A 12,821-nucleotide genomic window follows, 5' to 3' on the forward strand; every position below is an offset into this window, starting at 1 on the left:
AGTGTGGCCAGCAGGACGAGGGAGGTGATTCTCTCCCTCTACCCATCTCTGGTGAGACCCCACCTGGGGTACTGCATCCAGTTCTGGAGCCTCTGTTACAAGAGGGATATGGACATGCTGGAAGGTGTCCAGAGAAGGGCCACGAGGATGAGCAGAGGGCTGGAGCTGCTCTCCTATGAGGACAGACTGAAAGAGTTGGGGCTGTTCAGTCTGGAGAAGAGAAGGCTCTGAGGTGACCTTATTGTGGCCTTCCAGTATTTGAAGGGGGCTACAAGAAAGCTGGGGAGGGACTTTTTAGGCTATCAGGGAGTGATAGGACTGGGGGGAATGGAATAAAGCTGGAAGTGAGGAAGAAGTTCTTCAACATGAGAGTGGTGAGAGCCTGGAATGGGTTGTCCAGGGAGGTGGTTGGGGCCCCATCCCTGGAGGTGTTTAAGGCCAGGCTGGATGAGGCTCTGGCCAGCCTGATCTAGTGTGAGGTGTCCCTGCCCATGGCAGGGGGGTTGGAACTGGATGATCCTTGAGGTCCCTTCCAACCCTGACTGGTTCTATGATTCCATGATTCTATGACAGGCAACAGGTGTGTGAGTTTAGACCTCCCTCAAATCTCCTTTGATAGGGTGAAAGCAGGTGGGCTTTAAGGAATTCGTTGTTCCTCTCCTGGCTGTCCCCTCCAGAGCCTGGCAGCTGCTTGCCCCAGGAGGTTTAGGTCAGCCCCAGTGAGCTCACAGGGCTGCACAACATGGCTTGGCTGTTTGTGCTGGGCAGAAGCATGTGACTGAGCAATGCTCCCAAAGCCAGTTCAAAGCACTCATCTGTCACCCTAAGGTACACACTGCCTCAGACAGCTCAGAATGCCATGGTGACTGCAGCTGCTTGCAGCCCAGGCAAAGCCTGCCCTGAGTGCCCAGAGGCTTTTTTAGCCAATTAAAATTGGACCTTTGTCAACCAGAGAGGTCATTGTGCTGGTTACAAATCTACCTCACAGCTCATTTGCAGGTAACACTTAAAACCCACGAAAGCAGGAGAGGAAAACAACACTGGATGTGGGTGCTGGGAGTGGCATGTGTCCTTCTGTGCCCTCTGTATGCACTTGGACTCTTCTCTCAGATCATCCTTCATGTCTTACAGCAGCAGCCTCAGTGTTAGTGCTGTTGCTGGGCTCCTGCCTCCCAGTCCCTGCTCCCTGGCTTCAGTTCACCAAGGTGATGAGCAGTTGGCACAATTATTTCCAACCTTGTCCTGCCCAGGGTGGACTGGAAATGGCTGTGACCTCTAGACAGGGGGTTTTATTGTTTGGGTTTGGTGTGGGGTTTTTCTGTTTGTTTTGGTTTGAGGGTTTAGGTTGGGTTTGTTTGGGGTTTTTTTTGGGGGGGGGGTTTATTTGGGTTTGTTGGTTTGGTTTTGTTTGGGTGTTTTGAGTTTTGTTTGATTGTTTGTTTTTGTTGGTTTGGTTTAGGTTTTGTTTGCCTTTTTCCCCCATTTGTTTGTTTGGGTTATTTTGGGGTTTGTTGGGGTTTGGTTGTGGGTTTTTTTGTTTTGGTTTGGTTTTGGGGTTGATTGGGGTTTGTTGTTGTTTGGTTGGTTTGTTTGTTTGTTTGTTTTTAATTTGGTTTGGGTTGACCTCTTTTAATGATAACTTGCTGTTACCATTCCAGGTCAGGTTGTTCTGGGCTCTGAGCACCCTGCTTGAGTTGAAGATGTCCCTTCACATTGCAGGGGGTTGGACTAGGTGACATTTAAAGGTCCCTTCCCACCCAAATAATTCTGTGATTCTATAGAAGGATGCTCTGCAGCCCTCACCTCTACACCCAGTGAGGGTGGTGTGTGACTGTGGGTCTGACTTACAGTGTCCACAACACCTAGAAGTGGGCAAATGCCTATAACCTGGTGCACAACTGCCTGCAGAAAGCTGATGTTGCTACAGCACAGTGCTTTTAAGGTGTGTGTAGTCATGCTGATACCCAAAAAGGAAAATGGGAATCTCTGTTGATTAGAATAATGACACAGGTATTGTGTTTCACACAATCCCAGCATGGTGTGGGGTGGAAGAGACCTCTGGTGATCATCCAGTCCAAGCCCCCCAATAAAGCAGGGCCACCCACAGCAGCTTGCCCAGGATCACAATGGCCAGGGGGGGTTGGAATCTCTCCAGACAAGGAGACTTCACAACCTTTCTGGGCAGCCTGCTCCAGGGCTCCAGCACCCTCACAGCAAAGATGTGTTCCCTCACATTCAGATGAAACTGAGTTCATTTGAATGTGAGAGTTCCAGTTTGTGCCCATTGCCCCTTGTCCTGTTGCTGAGCACCAATGAAAAGAGCCCAGCCCCATCCTCTTGCTCCCTACCCTTTAGCTCTTGCTGAGCATCGATCAAGTCCCCTCTCAGGCTGCTCTTCTCCAGGCTCAACAGCCCAAGGGCTCTCAGCCTTTCTCCTTAAAGAGATGCTCCAGGCCCCTCAGCATCTTCACAGACCACTGCTGGACTCTCTCCAGTAGTTCCCTCTCTCTCTTGAACTGGAGCCTCAACCACCTCCCTGGGCAACCTGTTCCAGTGTTCTCATGGTGTAGAACTTGTTCCTAACATCCAGTCTAAATCTGCTCTTCTCTGGTTTGAAGCCATTGCCCCTTGTCCTGTCACTACATGCCTTGTGATGAGCGAGTCTGTGTTGGAATAAGGAACATCTCATCCCTTCCCAGATGTCCTTCCCCACAGAGGCAGAGCTCCAGGTTGCTAACTGCACTGCCTTAGAATAGTTCCCAGTATTTCCCAGAGAGCAAGCTCTTATCTTCCTGAGTGGTACCTTTTAGTTTGATGCTGTTTGTCTCTTTGCCTACCTGGCCCCACTCACCTCCCAGCACCCCAGAGAGTCCTATCTCCCCCTTCTCCTGTCTCCCCTTTCTTTGGAGAAACATCACTATGATTTTACTACCAAGCATGGGCAGAGGTCAGTTTGCCTCTCAGTAAGGTGGGCAATGGAGAAGAGCTGACCACACCTGACCACAAAGACACACTGGGAAAGAGTGCAGAGCCAGGACCTTGTTCTCCTTGGACCCCAGCAGATCCCACCACCCCCTGGCTCTGTCCAAGCTGGGCTTGGCCTAGGGGCAGGGATCTCAAAAGAAAATCTGTTTTCCACAGTCCTGCTTGCCAGCTGATGTGGGATTTAGCCTCTCCTGGCTCTTTGGCGGGGGGGATGGAGGTATAGCATGAAGAACTCCTGCTCTGGTAGGGGGGTTGGACTCAGTGGTGTCCAGAGGTCCCTTCCAACCCCTAACATCCTGTGATCCTGTGAATTCAGGTCAGGTATAAGTCAGGCCAAGGCTAGGAGTGGCTCATAGGTGTTGGACCAGCTCTTGCCACAGAGGGGAACCCACAGTTTTGGGCCAGAGCTACAACAGACCATTTGACTCCCTGTTTCCATGTGCTGCCTCAGAGGTGTGTGCACACCCCTGCAGCTGGGGACAGAGAGACAAGTCAAAGCCTGCATCACTTCAGAATTAAGAACCTGCCAGATGCTTCCTGTCAGCATTAACTCCTGAGCTCCTTCCTCCCCAGCTGCTGCTCCCCACGCCTCACCCTGGCTTTGAAACTCACTTTTGAGGGGTCTGTTTCCTTTCAGCCACGCTTCTGAGAAGTGCTGCTGTTCCTCCTCGCTCCCCAAGAGAAGGTTGGACCCAGGGAATAGCTGCACCAGGACCTGGCCCCAGTTTTTTGGCATGAGGGTGGCTGTCTGAGTGCCCAGAGACGTGAAGAGGCCAGATGCAGGAAGCTTTTTATTTACTCTAATGGGACTGAAAACATGTTGAGTAGATTGGCAAAGGATGCTGAGAACAGAACTCAGCAAGCTGGAAAAACGTTTGGCAAAGGCATCCGTGGCATTGAAAGTCTCCCCGAAAAGGTGCCAAGCTCTATATTTGTATAGCTGGCAGGCACTGGAACAATTCCATCCTGCTACATGCTCACCAAGGCCCTGCTCTCCAAGGGAATGTTGTCCTCAGGATCCAGCCATCGCTGCTGAGTGCCCTCAGCTTAATGCATCCACATCCAAGAGATCAGGCAGGATGCCCCAGGAGGCAGCTACCTCCTGGTGACAGAAGGAGGTGTCCCTCCTGGCTGGCAGTGAAAAAGGCAGAAGGAACTGGAGAACTGTTGATTTACCCAACACAAGAAGGGCATCCCACTGTTGGAGAAGGTCCAGAGAAGGGCATGAAGATAATCAGAGAGCTGGAGCACCTCCCCCATGGGGACAGGCTGGGAGAGTTGGGGCTGTTCAGCCTGGAGAAGAGAAGGCTCCAGGGAGACCTTAGAGCAGCCTTAGAGCAGTACCTGAAGGGGCTACAGGAGAGCTGGGAAGGAACTTTTGATAAAGGCTTGTAGTGATAGCACAAGGGACCATGGATTTGAGCTGGATGAGGGGAGATTTAGGCTGGAGATTAGGAAGAAATTCTTTAGAATGAGGGTGTTGAGACTCTGGAACAGGTCACCCAGGGAGGCTGTGGATGCCCCTCCCTGGTGGTGTTCAAGGTCAGGTTGAATGAGACCTTGATCAGCCTGGGCTGTCCCTGCCCATGGCATGGGGGCTTGGAACTGGGTGATCTTTAAGGTCCCTTCCAACCCAACTATTCTATGGTTCTACAAGGAGCTAGGGACTACCTCAGCAACAAAATCTAGCCAAAGCTGTTCCTGCTCACTGCAGGAGAGTTGGACTAGATGGCCTTTACAGTTCCCTTCCAACTCAAACCATTCTGTGATTCTGTAACTGAGCACTGCTTTGGTGTGGGGATCAGCCCCAACCTCTCATCCCAGGGCAGTCCCATCAACCAAGGTTGAAAGTTTGGTTTTGGTTCTCCTCTGTCACCAGAGCAAACCTGCAGAAACCTTTTGTCTCTCTTTTCCACTTTGCCTTGTTGACAGTGACTGAGCTCACACCACTTGCCCACCTGTATTGTGGTGATCTCCCTGAGCTCAGGGAGTGCCACAGCTACTGTAGTGTTGGAGACTCCCAGTCAGCAGGGAAAGAAGGAGCTGGCTGGACTCAGCACTGCCTGACCTCTGCCTGGGGCAAAGCAGAGGTGGTTGTAGGCAGCAGGTCACCTTGCAAGGGGATTGTTGAGCATTGTCACACTTTGTCCCCATCATGTATCCTGCATCAGCAGCAGGCTCTCAGCTTGGTGCTGCACAAGACTGGCCCTGGACCCTGCTGACCCTAGGCAGCCACCTGCTAGCTCCTGGTTTCCTTCTCAAGTGCTTCTCTTTTCTTTTGGTTCTTCCAGCATCAGAAGCTACACCTAGTCAGGGTCCTGTGGGCACCTGCAGTTCCTCACAGCCCCACTCACATGAACCCAGCAGGGCATGGTGGGGTGCAGGGCAGAGTCAGAAGAGTGGAATCAGGCTACTTCCCAGGAGCTTGCTGTGCTTTTCCTGAAAGCACCTTTCCTACTGATACCACAGGCAGCTGCAGGGCCACCTGCTCCTCACAAGTACCATTGGGCTTGCAGTGAGCTTCTCCAGTGCACTCCAGCCACCAAGGGACACCAAACACACAGATGATGTAAATCTTGGCTCCCAGTGAACAAATCTTGATCCTTTGGCACCTTGGAGGAGTCCATCACAAAGCCCTCCTCAAGCATGCAGGCAGCACTGCAGGCATTTAAGGTCACAGCAGGAAATCCTGCCACCAGGTGCTTCTGCTGTGGTTTGACTCCCTCCTCTTCAGGAGGCAGCCCTGGAGATCAGGGTTTCTCCAAACTGTGCTTTGAGCAGGACCCCCTCCTGTGCACACACAATTCTCCCTGCATCCTTATCTCACCCCCAGTGAGAGGAACCAAGCCCCTCCCTCAGCCACCACCACAGAATCAGAGAGTGACAGGGGTTGGAAGGGACCTCTGGAGCTTGTCTAGATCAACTGTCCCACCAGAGCAGGTTTACCTAGAGCCGGTTTTGAAAATCTCCAGAGATGAAGATTCTACCACTTCTCTGGGCTCTGCCACCCTCAAAGTAAAGAAGTTCCTCCTCATATATCCCCACAAGCCATGTTCACACATTTCTTGAACACCTCCAGGGATGGTGACTCCATCACCTCCCTGGGCAGCCTGTTCCAATGCCTGACTACTCCTGCATGGAAGTCATCTCCTTTCCCTCTCCCCTTTCCTCCCATCCTTCTGACTCAAAGCTTTGGCAGAGGAAATAATTACACAAAGGGAAAGCATCTCACTTTCTGTTGGAGCAGAGGAAATCTCATCCCACAGGGTGAGAAAAGCAGCAAACAACCAGAAGCAAGGAGTTAGAGGGGGAAGGCTCACCCAGCCTCATATCTACTGATGTGAAACCCCTGTGGTGCCCACCCCATCATCAGGCGGTGGTGGTTGACTCATCCTTCTCAAAGCACTTTGCAATCATGGGCTAAACTGGCTTATTTTGGCAGAGAAAAGGGAGGAGGGAGTGCCTCAGCATCAAGGGGCACAGGGATTGGGGGGAACTGGGGCTGGCATGGGGAGCAGCTTGGGTATGGGACTGCTGGCAGCACTTTTCTACAACTGTGGTTTGGAAATGCCTTCACTGAGCTGGTCCCTGAGCTTTCCCTCCCCTTCCCAAAAGGCTGAGGGGGAAGGCAGCAGGGCAGGGAGAGAAGCCCCGGCCCTCCAACATAGGCTATGAGGATGATGAGGGGACTGGAACATGGAGAACCCTGGGGGCTGTTTAGAAGAAGACTGAGAGGGGATCTGATCAATGTTTACAAGTACCTGAAGTGCAGGTGTCAGGAAGATGGGGCCAGTCTCTTTTCAGTGGTGCCCAGTGATAGGATGAGGGGCAAAGGACACGAACTGGAACCCAGGAATTTCCACCTCAACATGAGCAAAAACTTCTCCACTGCAAGGGTGACAAAGCCCTGGGGCAGGCTGCCCAGAGAGGTTGTGGAGTCTCCTCTGGAGGCTTTCAAGACCCACCTGGATGTGTTCCTGTGTGAGCTGCCCTGGGTGCTCCTGCTTTGGCAGGGGAGTTGGGCTGGGTGATCTTCAGAGGTGCCTTCCAACCCCTGCCATCCTGAGACTGTATGATGCTATGACAGTCCTGGCAGCCCCGTGGGGGGACGGGGCAGCCGTGACTGAAGCACCCAGCACAGCTGCCCTTGGAAGTGAGGGCTCGGAGGAAGGCTTATTCATTGATTTTCCAGCTGAAAGGAAGGAGGACGGGGCTGGGAGGAGCCCTGTCCCTCTTTCTATACCTTATTCATCTGCTTCCACAGCTCCTATTGTTGCGGCCCCTGCAGCCCCATTCAGAGCCTGCCAGATGGGCAAGAGCGTTACCCGAGCCCAGCGTGGTGCCTGGCTTTTGGAGGAAACCCCACCTCACCCCAGGAGCTCTGCAGCACTGCTCTCCGCTGCTCTTTCCCCCTTCCCAGTGCTCTGTACCTCCTAGTTTTGGCTGGGAGGGTGTAAGCTGGGGCTGCTCTCAGCTACCTGAGGATGAGCAGCCTGCCAGCATCTCCTGCCTCTGCTTGTACCTGCAAATCAAAGCCCAGGTGGATCTTCTTCTGTCAGCAGCTCTCCCTCAGCTTTGCTTTCCCCAAGGAAACACCACAGAGGGTGTGAAGCTCTTGGAGGGGTTGTGGTGTCCTTGCTTTGGTGCTGCTCCATCCCTCCCTGCTGCCTTTTTTGCTTTTGAGGAGAGAGGATGACCACTGCCTTCTCTCCTGCATTGTGGTTGCTGCCATCTGAAGGAAACCATTGTGGTTTCCAGCTGTGGATGAGGATGTGGTGGATTCAGGGTCCTGGAACTGCAAGTATCAGAGGTCAGGAGCCATGGAACTCCACCAGTACAACTCACTGCCCACCTGCCCATCATCATAGGGCAGGTGAAATACAGCATGAGGTAAAATTGTAGACCACTTGGGATAACCTCTGCAGCCATGCTTTGGCAGTCAACTCTCCACAAATACCTTTCCATTCAGGTTTATGCTCCTCCCTTATCCTGTACTTGAGAGAGTCCGAAGGAGGACTCCAAGGATGCTGAAGGGACTGGAGCACTGCCTTGTGAGGAGAGGCTGAGAGCCCTGGGGCTGTTCAGTCTGGAGAGGAGAAGACTGAGAGGGGATCTGATCAATGTCTATCAATATCTGAGGGTTGGGGGTCAAGAGGGAGGGCACAGGCTCTGCTCAGTTGTGCCCTGGGATAGGACAAGGGGCAATGGATAGAAACTGCAGCACAGGAGGTTCTACCTCAACATGAGGAAAAACTTCTTCACAGTGAGGGTCACAGAGCACTGGAACAGGCTGCCCAGAGAGGTTGTGGAGTCTCCTTCTCTGGAGGCTTTCAAGCCCTGTCTGGATGTGTTCCTGTGTGACCTGTGCTGGATTCTCTGGTCCTGCTCTGGCAGCGGGTGTAGACTCGAAGATCTCCAGAGGTCCCTTCCAACCCCTAACATCCTCTGAGCCTGTGACCCTGTACATGTCTCCTTCCTTCTCAGGTTTGCTGAGCACCAAGGAGGGCTTGGGGGATCACTGACCTTAGATGGAAGGCTGGAGAGAAAGGCAAAGTGTCAATCCAGGAGGTGGTCCTGGGGCATCTCTTTTACTAACAGGAGGTGTTAGTGCCTGTATGCTCCCAGAGCAGTCCTTGTAAAGACTGACTGGAGGACCTTTACATACAGAAGCCACAAAGCTGAGACCCTGGACCTTAGGAAGAGTCTTGCCCAGTACTAAAACCAGACGTCCACTAGAGGAAAAAAAACAACACATGTGGAGAAACTTTGAGGTTCCACTGCTTCAAATTACACCTCATCCAGTTCAACTCCTCAATTCTCTCCATCGCTGCAAGCCCAGCACCACTGAGAAGAGCATGTGACATGGCTCTTGTGGGCATGGTGACCACAAGAGATGGATGGCAAGCCACCTTCAGGAAGAAATTAGACCTGTTTTGGTCAAAAGCCCACCAGCAGGCTGATTAAACATCACCACATGCTTCCAGCATGGGAGAGGAACCCCGTTGCCCATCCCACCTGGTTATCTTACCCAAAGGGTGGCTGCTGCCCACCCTATGGACTTGCTGTTGGCTTCAAGCTGCTGGCTAAAGGATGTGCACAGCAGGGTGGCTTCTGCCCCTGCCACCCACACAAGGCTGTGGGTTGAGAGGCAAGGTCAACCCACTCTGGTTTGTCACTTTCTGTTGGCTGGGGGACTTCAGCATTCAGGGAAGGAAGTTCTGCAAAGCAGCTTTAGTCCTGGCTGCCTTCCTGGCAAGTATGCTAAGGAGAAGCACAGGTTGTCACACTCAGTACAGCTCTGCCTAGAGGAAGTTCAAGGGACTCTGATGGGTAGAGGACCCTGGGCTACACGATCTCATCATCTCCTCTGATCTTACCCCTTAGGGATGTACCACTCAGCACATCCTCTGCTGTGAATTTCAGAGGCAACACCAGGAAATATTTCTCCTAGTGTGAGAAAATGACAATGTAAAGGGTGAAAATTGAAGTCAGCAAGTATCTCCAGATGCTGCAGGCACAACAAGACAATTTCAGGTACAGAGCAGAAAAGGACAGAAAAGAGGACACTCAGGGATGCTCAGGGAGACTCAGAGCTGATGGGATGAGCAGGCAGAGAGAGAAGCAACAAAACAGGCATAGCAGGATTTTGAAAGCAAGGATGGTGATCCAGAAGGGTGTGAGAGGCTGCTGAGGGGTAAGAAACAGAGGGAACAACTTTCTGCTCCACCTTGATGTGACCTTTTACAGTGGCTGGAGGCTGTGCCCATCCTACTGAGACAACAAAGCTTCTGCCAGTGCCTGGTGCAGGTCCTGGAGCCCTTTTCAGTGATACCTGAGTTCGCACAGACGCCTTCCAACTCCTTCCTCTTGGAAGAGCTTCTTAACTTTCATTTTTGTGTGTGTTTAAGTGTTTGTTGTTTTTTTTTTTTTTTTTTCTCCTAAAAATGCCATTTCAGCAGAAATATTGAGCACGTCTTCTACAGCTTTCAGGTAAAACTGGGAGGGATTGCTTGTGAAGTTCTCTTTCCAAGGGCACTTCTTCATTTTGTGTACACCAAGTTGTTTAGAAGGCAGAGATCCACATCCAGTGCTTTGCATGCCCTGAATCAAAATGCCTTGACCTGGAACAACAGTTTTTGGAGATTTCCATGAAAGAAGAACATAAAGTTTGTGCCAATCTGGAACATACTTTCCCCTCTTTCTAGACTGCTTTCACAGAAGACTCCATTGTCAAAACAGCTTTTTTTTTTTTTCCTCCTTGCAGCCATCTGTCCATCTGAAAGCAGCACCTTCAGAAGAAGGACACAGACCCGGCAGCAGATCTGTGTTCTCCTTCCCAGACTAAAAGCCCACCTTGCTGTTAAAGCAGCTTGGGGCTTGTTGCTAGTGAAGATACTGTCCCCATCATCATTGTCACCTCAGGGGCAGGATTAGGTCCCACCATGAGAAGCAATTCTAGCCCAAACATTGTCTCACAGGACCTGTGGGGCTGGGCTCATGCCCTGGGCACACAAGGGGACAGATGGCCAGAGCTGTTAGAGGTGCTAATAAAAAAAACCCAGACTCATCTGCAGAGTATTGATTAGGTCTATGGCTTCACTGCTGTCAGCAGCTTCCCCAGGCTCCAAAGGACATCCTGCCCTCCCCAGCCAAGCCCCTGCCACCAGGCTAGTTTTATGCTTCTACCCAACACCTCCCCAACGTGACTGGATAAAGCAGTCCTGTGCCCACGGGGGCTGGGTAGGCAGAGGTCTGGCTTGAAGATGGGCACTTTACAGTCCCTTGGGCAGAGACTCTTTCACCCCAGAGAAGGGATGTCTGAGGATGCAGCACATCTCACCTCCAGCTCCCTGGCTAGAGACTCCTTCACCCCAGAGAAGGGATATCTGAGGATGCAGCACATCTCACCTCCAGCTCCCTGGCTAGAGACTCCTTCACCCCAGAGAAGGGATGTCTGAGGATGCAGCACATCTCACCACCAGCTCCAGCCCCTTGTAGAATCACAGAATGCTTTAGGTTAGAAGGGGCCTTAATAAATATCATCTTGTTCCAAGCCCCCTTCCTTGGGCAGGGTCATCTTCAATTGGACCAAGTTGTTCAGAATCATAGAATCATAGAATTGTTAGGGTTGGAAGGCACCTCAAGGATCATCCAGTTCCAACCCCCCTGCCATGGGAAGGGACACCTCACACTAGGTCAGGTTGCTGATAGCCACATCCAGCCTGGCTGCAAAAATCTCCAAGGATGAGACTTCTACTATCTCCCTGGGCAACCTGTTCCAGTGTCTCATCACCCCATGGGCAAGAATTTCTTCCTATCATCCAATCTGAATCTACCCATTTTTATTTTTGTTCCATTCCTCCCAGTCCTATCACTCCCTGACACCCTAGAAAGTTCCTCCCCAGCTTTCTTCAGATTTCTTCAGATACTGGAAGGCCACAATAAGGTCTCTTCAGAGCTTTGATGCAGCACCAGAGAGGGGCAGAGCCAAGAGTATGCTTTGTGGTGGTTGTTCTGCCAGTAAAACACTCAGCATGGAAGACAAAGGCTCTTCCCAGGCCTCTGTGTGAGGAAGAGGTGAGTGGGTGGGAGCTCTGGGAGGTCTCCCATAAAGCTGTTGCTGCAGCAGGGCCTCTTTTATGGATGCAAATCCTGTCTGAGAGTGCTCTAAGTCACATTTATAGGTCCCAGAAACAGCCCCAGAGCTCCTTGTGACATCGGACAGCACAAACCTTTGAATCCCTGTGAAAAATGACGTTTGCAGCTTCTGAACCCCTCCCCCAGGATGAGCTACCCACGGAGAACTGTCTGCTCCTCGCTGCCGCCAGACAGTTCCGGGAGATCTCCCCAAATGCAAATTTCTCCTGCAAAAAGCCAGCAGTGACATATTTTGACTCCCCTTGTTTGACAATAACGTAGCTACTGCATCTCAATCCTGTCCAACTTGACTGTTTCAGCCCTGCCATCTCGCTTTGCTGCTCCATTATCATATTTCTACACCAGCAAGCCCAGATGGAGCATGTGGAATATTTCATCTCCCCGACACCTCCTGGCACAATTGCACCAAAAATTCTGAACCTAAGCACAGGGAAACGTTTCCTTAGCTCCAAGCCAGGTCTGGATGCGGTTTGGGACTTTGTATTTGTTTGTAAGAGATCAAATCTGCAGCCTCTTTTTGTTGTTGTTGTTCCCCTTTCATGCAGCAAGCCCAGCTATGGAAATGTCAGCTATTCCCTCCGCAGAAATGTTCTGCTTCCCAAAGATTCGTTATTGCCTGCTGTGAAACAGGAGATTTCAGACCAGTTCCCAGGGAATGAGCCTTCTGTTCCTCAAAGGACACCCTTGTGTTTGCAGTGACCTCATCACACTGGACAATTCCCCATCAGGGTTTGTTCATGGGGTCACAGCGAGTTCAGAGGTTCCCACCCCATCCCGCCTCTCTGTGCTTCCCTCTCCCTGTTCCTCCCCTGGGTGCGTTGCACTTCTCCTGTTTCCCTTCTCCTCCTCCAAACTGGACCAGTGAAACGAGCTGGGCCGATCAAACACGCCAGAAACCTCCCTCAGAAACCAAGGAGTGGCCTCAGGATGGAGTCAGAGCTGCCCCTGCTCCACAGCCACCCCTCCGTGTCCTAATTGCTCCAATGTTTGCTGTTCACTGTGTTGTTGTCCTCCTTACAAACACGTCTGATCTAACCTATCCTGCCCTTTTTTTTCCCCTGGAGCACCCCTCATGATGGGACCATCTTTCCAGGTCAGGCTCTGGCTGAGGCTGCTCTTCCAGCAACCTGTGCAGCAGCAGAGCCAGGTTCTTCCCCTGCATGAACTTGCTTGGAAAG

The sequence above is a fragment of the Indicator indicator genome, chromosome 4 (genome assembly GCF_027791375.1).
Source record: "Indicator indicator isolate 239-I01 chromosome 4, UM_Iind_1.1, whole genome shotgun sequence".
In the NCBI taxonomy this organism is placed as follows: Eukaryota; Metazoa; Chordata; class Aves; order Piciformes; family Indicatoridae; genus Indicator; species Indicator indicator.